The 9,945-nt window shown below is 46.2% G+C and overlaps 1 pseudogene; it reads right to left on the reverse strand.

The window, feature by feature from the left end:
• LOC136620317 (methylcrotonoyl-CoA carboxylase beta chain, mitochondrial-like) overlaps window positions 1-8,317 on the reverse strand; it is a 44,384-nt pseudogene extending 36,067 nt beyond the window's left edge.
• Window positions 8,318-9,945: the final 1,628 nt, after the last annotated feature.

A 9,945-nucleotide genomic window follows, 5' to 3' on the forward strand; every position in this document is an offset into this window, starting at 1 on the left:
GGGGGTTACCACCCCATGTGGCGTCCCGGGAGTCGTCTGGCTGGGAAGGGAGGACAGGGTGAGCCACTGCCTTCCGATCCGCCTGTAAGTAATCCTGGCTGGCTTCTCCACCAGCTCCTCTCAGAGATCCTGCCTCCTGGCAGGACAGGAAGACACTGAGGAAAGTGGGGAAGGGGGGGAGCTTTTAACCTCTCAGTTTGTTCCTGTCCTATCAGGAGGAGGCAATCTCAATTGGTGCTGTCGTGGAGACGACTGGGGGAAATAAGCCTATCATGAGTTCTTATAACTTTAAGGACATGTATCTCTATTGCTACGTCATTGGGAGTATATATGTGCCATGATGCTCTTAATAAATCAGAAGTGTACTGGTTTTGATACAAGCATTGCGTCAGTCTCAGTTACAATGACCAATTTGGAACAGGCAGTGAAGTTAGAGGGATCAGAGTGTTCCCATAACAACCCCTTTAACCCCTTGAGTGGCGGGTTTCCTACCACCCTGTCGTGCCCACCAGGGCAGGTTTTTTAAAATGGTCTAATCATTGAATTTCAACTAATTTTGCAGTTGCGTCTCAAGAGCCATAACTTTTTCATTTTTCCATTCACACAGCCATATGAGGGCTTGTTTTTTGCGGGACAAGTTGTGATTTTTTAAACAGGGGGGAGGAAAAAAAGAAATGGGGAAAAAAGAAAAAAAGGGGCCATGTCATTAAGGGGTTAAATAATGGATTAACTTCCTTCTCTGGGTCATTACGACGCATGGATACCACATGTGTGATTGTATTTTTGATTTATTTACAAAGTAAAGGGAGACAAGTGTTTTTATCATTTTTTTTATAATTTTTTAACTTTTTTATTTTTTTTTGTCCCTGATCACATTCCGGGGGTCCGATGGTGACAGCCCTTTACACGCTGCAGTCACAGACTGCAGCATGTAAAGGGTTAACAGCAGAGATCGGAGGTTTTTTCTGATCTCTGCTGTAAGAGCTAGTACCTAGCTGTCTTCTGACAGCCAAACACCAAGCTCTCCCTGCCACAGAAACCATCGGCTTGCTTCTGACCTGTAAACAAAGCAGGAGATTGCCGACATATCGGCAATATCTTCTGCTGGTTTTTCAAAGCCCTTGCTTTGTTCTCTGTGGGTCTGTGCAGGCAGAGCACACTGTCACAGCTTGTGGCATTGTGCTCTGCAGCTCCCATAGTGATACATAGCCCGGAAGATTTCCGGGCTATGTTGCTATGAGCAGTGGAGCTCGTCCCGGAAATTTTCCGGGCGTGCCACTCAAGGGGTTAAAACTTACTTACATAAAACTATAATATGCTTTTAAGACTACAGATCCGTATGACCTCCGCTGATGATCTGCTATGGATTAGGAGGCAGTGCCAGACTAGTGGAAAAGATGGATTGGCGTATTATACTCTATATCAGCCTCGCTCACCTGGATGTTCTTCTATAACTACAGGGAAATGATGAGGCGGGATGTGATACCTGAAGAGGAAGAAAGGCGCCTCCGCTATCCACCAAGTACACCGTGGGCAGGTGGTTCTGTATGGCAATCTCCTGAGCTCGCAGCTGCTTCTTTACCGATATGGGATAAGCGGTTCCCCCTTTTACGGTGGTGTCATTTGCTATAAACATGCACCAAATCCCACAAATCTTCCCAATACCTTAAAGACACAGAGAACATAATAAAGACACAACTTACCTAACGTGCAAATTTGGATAATTCTCTGCAACAGAGATCTAATTTTTATTACAAACTAGCGTACCCGTCGCGCGTTGCTGCGAAGACAGACATACATACATACTTCGTTTTTATATATCTAGATGACGGCAGCAGCGACCACTGAGGTTTTTTAGGCCGCTGCTTCCCCCTTGCAGGCTGAATAAAATAGCCGTTGGGTGGAACATCCAATTTATCCGGCTGCTGTGGCTTCTTGGGAAGATAGCCTAGTACATGTTTGCCCACTTCCAACTCCAATGGAGACTGACTGTAAATGGCTGGCGTGCTCTAGTATTTATGGTTTCAAGGTCTATCTATCTATCTATCTATCTATCTATCTATCTATCAGGGTTATTGCATACAGTCTATCTATTTATCTATGACATCAGGAAATGAGAGAATTAGATTTTGTAGGTCGCTGCTTCCCCCTTGCGGGCTGAATAACTTGTGCGCTTCCAACTCCAATGGAGACTGACTGTAAATGGCTGGCGTGCTCTAGTATTTATGGTTCCAAGCTGTACGTGTCATTGCATACAGTCTGTCTATCTATCTATCTATCTATCTATCAGGGTTATTGCATACAGTCTATCTATCTATCTATGACATCAGGAAATGAGAGAATTAGATTCCGTACGTAAAATTTGAACGCTAATTCTTTGGTGCTTTGAATTGAATAATCAAGTTGGGACTCATTAGCTTTTCCCATTTATGACATAATCAATGCTCATGCCAAATTTCAAGTTTCTATGACATTGGGAAGTGAGAGAATTAAATTCCGTACATAAAATTTGGACGCTAATTCTTTTGCGCTTAGAATTGAATAATCGAGTTGGGATGAGACATAAGGCCTTGCCCATAAGCATTCCCCAACCTCCAAGAACTGAACCTACCTACCTGAATGAGATTTTGTAGGCCGCTGCTTCCCCCTTGCGGGCTGAATAAAATAGCCGTTGGGTGGAACATACAATTTATCCGGCTGCTGTGGCTTCTTAGGAAGATATCCTAGTACTTGTTTACCCACTTCCAACTCCAATGGTAATTGGCTGGCGTGCTCTAGTGGTTCCAAGCTGTACGTGTCATAATAGAGCCTTAATGACAACACAATGCAGCTTTATAGAACATGTTGGGGCATGTTCAAGGGCGTCCGATGTTGATGACATCAGTGATGACATCACAATAGCAGGTGGCTTACTTATTCGATCTACGTGGGGGGGGGGGTCGTAACTTTCAACGACGCTCGCGCGCGCGCCATTTATCGTAGGATAGTTGTACTATGCCTATAATCTTCCCAGGAGTGTACTCAACAACTTCCCAAAGTTTCATGGCGATCGGATGAATGGTGTAGTAGCGCATAAAGGACAAACAGACAGACACGCAGACAGACAGACACGCACGCACGCAGACAGACATACATTCAATTTTATATATATAGATAACATGTCCCAGTCCCATATGTGGATCATGGGGGGGGGGGGTGCACTACCTGGACCACTGCAGTCAGTTGGTATCATAGGGTAACAGCGAGAGTGACATCATTCAGTATTGAAGGGGTAATAAAACATTACATGGTGCCCATCAGAATCACTGAACCGCATACATGAAAGGCAGACCTGAGGGCATTTTATAAACCTTGCTTATTTGTCATGGAAATCCATCAACTGCCGGTGATCACAAGGGGCGCTGATGAGATTATATATGGAGCCCCAACCATCCGGTTAACCAGTTAGATACTGGTACTGCTACTGACAGCAGCATCTGAGGGGGTAAAAGGCACAGATCAAAGTTATCTTGGACTATACAATTGCAACAATGTGTCAGCTGATATATAAAGCTCACACCCGCTGGCAAGAACATCAGTGTTGTAAATGTACAGCACATTGCGACAGGAGGCCCAATCTGTTATAGTAGAAACAGATTCTATTAGATGCCTTGTTTAAGGGGGCTTTCCAGGAAAATACTTTTGATAACCTATCTTGAAATTAGGTCATCACTAGTTGATCGGTTAGGGGCTGTCGCTCAGGACACCAGCTGATTGGGCACCAGTTGTCAGCGCTGCAATACATAGGGGTCAGAGCAGAAGCTGCCATTGAGTTTAATGAGAGCTAAGCCTGCAGTTACAAGCTGCAGCCACTACACAGGGATTGGAGCAGCAGCTTCTGCTCCGACCCTTTGTATCACAATGCTATCAGCAGGCGCCCGAACAACTGGGGTCCTGAGCAGCGGACCCGAGTCAATCAATAGAGTGAGATTAAAAGGTGCTGTTACGCACATGCACCACCGCTCCATTAATTTTCATGAGACTGCCAGATATAGGCAAGCACTTGAGCTTGACTATTTCCAGCAGTCCTACTGAAATGAATAGAGTGGAAGTGCACACATGCAACCACTGTTGTATTCATTCATGACTGGTAAGGGTACCAACAGTTGGACCCCCACCAATCAGCTAGTTTGGGGGTAACAGCTGATTAATTTTGTGGGACAACCCAATTCACAAAGAGATATCCAAAGGCCCAGGCTATATGCTAATCAATGCCTTCCAGCTGAGTGACAGAAGGAAGATGTGCAATTAAGTTTGAAAGCATCATAAATGTCTGAAAGATAAACATGTGATCCCTCTTGGCCAATCAGCACAGGAGAATGAACATACATGGCAAACTGGGGGATGTTCACTGGGCGAGGCACTTCTTACATGCACCACATTATACAGTTTCACCAAATTAAGGGGAAAAAATCCATCACATGACCATCAAATTGGAATACTCTAGAAATGCAAGAGTGATTGATGTGGATAGCTGGCGAGAACCCGTGCAGGAGCCGTAACAGCAGCCATATTGGTCCTTCTTTAACTTTCCTAGAAACAGAGTTACACAGGAAACAAAGAAGACTTTTTATAAACTAAAAAGAAGAGAACGATGGGAGAATTTCTGTGTACTGGGAGAAGTCATTGCACATTATTCATAGCCATAGACTCTCCTACCAGAAGTAACTGCACACCGGAGCAGAAATCACAAGCAGTATCTAAATCTATAGGTTAATTCTTGTTGTTGTTGCTTTTGTTCTAATGACATCAGATACTTTCCATAGCATACTGCTACTAACATCCGATACACTTCAGCTGGTATTTCCTTCCATTCATCCTGCAAATGTCTGGCGAGTTCTCTCTAATAACATGCATCAGCTCGCCTATAATGGTGCAAGTAACATCGTCATTGGACAGCCGAGCAATGGAAGAACGTCCTATGGGGTAACAAATCACGCTACTCCATCTTCACATCAGATGGACATACCTGGGTGTGGAGGAGCCTGATGAAGGCTTTTTGCCCGAGTGTGTTGTGCCAACAGCTACAGCGATCCTCGGGGCTTGGACAAACAAAGATGGGTGAACCACTTTTCTGTCTACCTGATAGACTAATGATGTATACTAATGCACAGTGTGTAAGACACTACAACTGCTTTGATTGACCAGTGCTGTCCATGTGAGCAGTGCAGGTCAGCCGGAGCGGTATGTAGGGTGTTATACTACCAATGCGTACTAATGGACAGTGTGCATCAGGTAGTCAGAGAGGCAGTGCGGCCATCTTTGTTTCTTCAGTCTTGGAGGGTTGCTTTAAGTCTGCTAGAGGTTCCATTATAGTCTGGGGATGTTTTGCATTGCATGGTCTCGGTCCATTGGTTGTAGTGACAAGAACCACAAACATGGAGGTGACCCTGACATTGTAGACAATGTGCTGCTGACAATGTGGTAATACTCTGGGAATGGTCGGCCATACTTCCAACAAGACAACGCGCCTTGTCACAATTTCAACTCTGTTTTACGTTGATTTGAGGATATGGATGTTCCACGATTCGACTGGCCCGCAGAGTCTGACCCGAACCTACTAAACATCCGAAACATCGGGTCAGGAAATATGGACAGCATCTTCTTTGAGAGAACTCGTCAGATGTTTGCAGGATGAATGGAGGGAAATACCAGCTAACGTTAGTAGAAAATATGCCACGGAGAGTATCCAATGTCATTAGGGCCAAAGGAGCCCCACTAAGTATTAACATATGAAAATAAATACTACTTGTGATTCTTGCTCAGGTATCTACTTACTTTTGGTAAGAGAGTGTACTTGTTTCATCTATTAGGTTCTCACCAGAAAGGCACCCGGCTGCTGGGACGTCACCATACGGCAGACCAAGTCCTGCAAATGGAGACAGTTCTAAGAAGGTCTCATCATCCAGAAGCCTCTTCAGTCTTTCCCGCACCAGCAGCTTTCTGTTCCTCTGTGTGTCGTAGAATCGCATTCTCACCTCCTCCCATTTTAACCTTTTCCAGTAATTCTGTGTATCTGGAGAAACAATCACAGTTAGAGACAGGCGGGTCTTAATCGTTGTATCATGGGAAGTTCTACAACTTTCTATTAGCATTTATGTTTAGATTCTTCACCATTTTGGAGATCTCAGCTTATCTGAGATATCTGATCGTGGGCAAGCTCAAGGACAACTAAAATGTCTGCTATGAAAATGTTTGGAGGGGTTAGCACCCCAAATCCTGGAGGCGGGTAATGGACAGCAACCCAATAAGGCGTTCACAGATCTGGGAAAGCTGGGTGATTGCAGGTCTTTACCTAACATGACGGTAAATTCTATTTTTTTCCCTCCATGGTTTTGCTATAGCATCGCTGAGACGTGCACATTATTATCCACGGTGACCCTTAAGGGACCTAATTATCGTTCCAATAATCACTTGAAACTGCGATTTTCGACAACAGTCATCAAATACACGCAGCCACCGACACAGCGGGAGATCGCTCAGTAGGCACTTTGGTTTAGCTCACTGGAACTAAGCGACTCACAAGCGACTTCTCGCTCAGTATAAACAGGCAGTTGTTCAACTATGAAAGACTGCCTGTTCACTGTGAATAGAGGTGGGCGGCCGGAAGAGGTCTTTGGCGCACTCCGGCTCCTTTCATTGAACAACTATCACGCCTGTGTGAACGTATAGAAGCGACAGTCGTCCCACATAAGGGTAACGTAGTATGCAAGGCTGAAACAGACATTTAAATGTCCATCCAGTTCGGTCTGTTTAGCCCCCCTTGTTGATCCAGAGGAAGGCACGAAAACGCCAATGAGGCACACGCCAATTTACCACATTCAGGGGTACCTTTACTCGCTGGGTTCAGCGGATTTGGAAGGTTTATTCCAGGGACAGATACTTCAGTTCTGTCGCATTAAAGGGACTCTTACTACTCTGAAGGTCTCATGCGCTAAGGAGCGTTTTCACCGCATATCACCAGGTATCGAACGTGCGTTGCACGGACGCGTGATGAATAGGGTCAATGCAAAGACAATGGACTGTGGAGACTGCGTATCAATACACGAGAGGAGTAAATGGCGCATGCTCTATTTCTATTTATTGCCTTCGTATGCAGCGCGAGCCCCATACATTTGTATGGCCACCGTATTCTTTTGCAACGTTATTATGCGCAATATATCGCATACGGGCGGCGGTACATACACATCCGCACTATGAGACAGAGAGGGGAGATAAAAATGAAAAAAAATGTCACACTGCGCATGACCGCGTGCGTGAAATACGCTTGTCACGCGCAGTGCACTCGCTGCCATGCTCTCCACCAGCTCATGAGTCCAGTAAAAGACCACGTGACTCATGCGGCGTTTTACGCATACAGTTGGGTGAATCAGCCCTTACAATAGCTACAACGCGAATGAGATTGTCAAAATCTCGTTCTCATGTGGAGAAAATCTGTACAAAATCCGTGCGGGAATGGCTTTGCGGAATTTAAATTCGCAGCGTGTCAATAAGCTGCAGAGGATTCCACCTCTTCAAATGAGGGGAGTGAGCTGCACACCAAAAGAAAACAGATTTTGCACCGCGGATCCGCTGCAGAGATTCCATTGTACATTCAGTCCCATGTGGACATACGCCAAGGCCGGCTTCATCTAAGAATCTGCGCAATTGCACGCGCCTCGGCGCAATGTAGGCTTTTTTGCGTGTGTATCAATGTATATTCCTGTACTTCTTTTTCCCGCAGGGCATGTTTATTCGCGCCCGGGACATTGATGCAACCCCCATTGACTTCTACGGAGCAAATGGCGTCATGGGGGTGCAGTTTATTGCTGTCTGTAACGAACAAGAGCACAAAACATGTCATCACCCAGCTTTCCCAGAGTCCAGAACCACAGAGCAGCCAGCTGTAACCCCTTGGAGGCAGGAATTGGGGCACCCCCTGGAATGGCGCTCATCGCTGGGCACCCAGCTTTTCCATAATCGGATATCACTGAATCCAAGGAAGAAGGAGTTATGAGTGAGTTATAAGTTCCCCCATTGGGGGAGGGGAGGCTGCACCCCTGATTCACCTGTGTCTGCACCCCTCACTGCTCCTACTGTTGGCTTCATATACATGTCTATGGAGGGGCAGCACATCCCCCGGGAGGACAGGGAAGGCTGCAGCCTGACTACTGAGCAGGGAGCACTGGGGGCTGCAGAGGCCAGGCTGCCACCACTGCAGCCATGGCCAACGGCTGCACAACTGGGCAGAGTCTACAGTGAAGGTCAAGCACTCAGCCCCCGGCACACAGCTGCACATTCGCCACCACTACTTACTCGTCGGCAGATTCGACACAACAGGGAGTGATTTCATTGTTGTTGTAGTTCTCGCTGTGGCCACTAGAGGGAGCACTGAGCCGAGCACACTGGGAGACGTGAAATAGTAGTAATAAAGCGAAGCGCATGTTCTCGCAGCCAATCAGATCGCAGGTTGAATTTTTCTAAGACTGGTTGTGAGATGAAAGGAGCGTTCTGATTGGTTGCTATAGGCAACTGCTATAGCTGTGCTTCAAACTAGTTTATTGTGAGTCCCAATGGGCATGAAAGGGACGGAGCCGCTCTTATGTGACCGATGAACATCAGTACTTTAGTCCCAGAAAACCCCTTTAGGGTGTGTTCAAATGTTGCGCAAATGCTGCTATTAGGCCGCTCTCACATGAACGCGCCAAAGCGCTGTGATTTCAAACAGTGCTTTGCCGCTATTTTACTTTGGCTTTTGGCCGCAGCTCCCACAAATATAGAACAGGCTCTGCTCTAAAATGGCGCTGGAAAGCTCCGTTCAGCGCATGTCTGCAAGACGCCATTGATTTCAATGGCGCGTTATACCGCGATTAACGAGACATTTAAAACGCCGCGTTAGTCGTGGTAAAAAGCGCCTGTGTGAGAGAGGCCTTAAACTGCAGAATCTCCACAGCAAAACCACAGGTTAGCGTTACGGTACCGTTGGGCCGTGTTAACCCGGGGCCGACGTCCTGCAGCTGAAAGTCTGCATCAAAACCCGCAACATTTGGTGGGAATTTTAATGCGGTTTTTAACGCGAATTCTGGTTTCGGAATTTACCCCCTCATTGAGAAGACGTGGTTTCGGCAGCGTAAACGGCGATAAAATTAACAGGCTGCGGATTTAAATTCTGCACCGCATGTCAATTTTCGCCGGGGTTTGTGCGGGTTTCAAAATCTCATCCGCTTTGCTGATACTATAAATGCTGGAGATTTTCCGTACAAAAAAAAAACAGCCAATCCGCCATCTTGAACGCGGCCTTACGGCAGCAGATCTGCAGCGTTTTTTTTCTCTACATCTGAACAGAATTAGCTTTAATCGCTTTCACTTTAATAGTAAAGGTCCCGCTGCGGTTCTTCTGCAGCGTTTACGCAACATGTGAACGCACCCTTATGCTACTCTCACGCATCCGTTTTTTACCGTCAAACACTCTTATTGATTTCAATGGGGCCTCGCAGATATGCGCTCGAACGCGGTGCTTTCTGGCGCTGCAATTTTCGAGTGCTGTCTGCTCTATTTTACCACGATTAACTCACCTCATCACCCATCACAATGATGGGGTGCGTTAAAAACGGCAGTCAGAGGCAGTAACCTGCGCAAGAGAACGGCGGCGTTTTGCCGATATTGTGTTTGTCTCATCAGCGTATGCGTATTTGCGCCACATTTTTGCGCACGCACTGATGCTCTCAGCCTTTGAAACAAGCAATTTGTTTATTGAGTTCAAGATGTCTTCCTTTCCTGTGCAAGTGCTCAGGAACATAGTGCATGCTGGGTTGTTTTTGTTTGCGGGATTGAAATGTGCACAGAAAATACGCTCATGTGAACGAATCCATTGAAGTCAATGGGTTCTGTTTTCTGTGTATTGAGTGTGCGAATACACGTGCAAAT

This window comes from Eleutherodactylus coqui, chromosome 3 (genome assembly GCF_035609145.1).
Source record: "Eleutherodactylus coqui strain aEleCoq1 chromosome 3, aEleCoq1.hap1, whole genome shotgun sequence".
In the NCBI taxonomy this organism is placed as follows: Eukaryota; Metazoa; Chordata; class Amphibia; order Anura; family Eleutherodactylidae; genus Eleutherodactylus; species Eleutherodactylus coqui.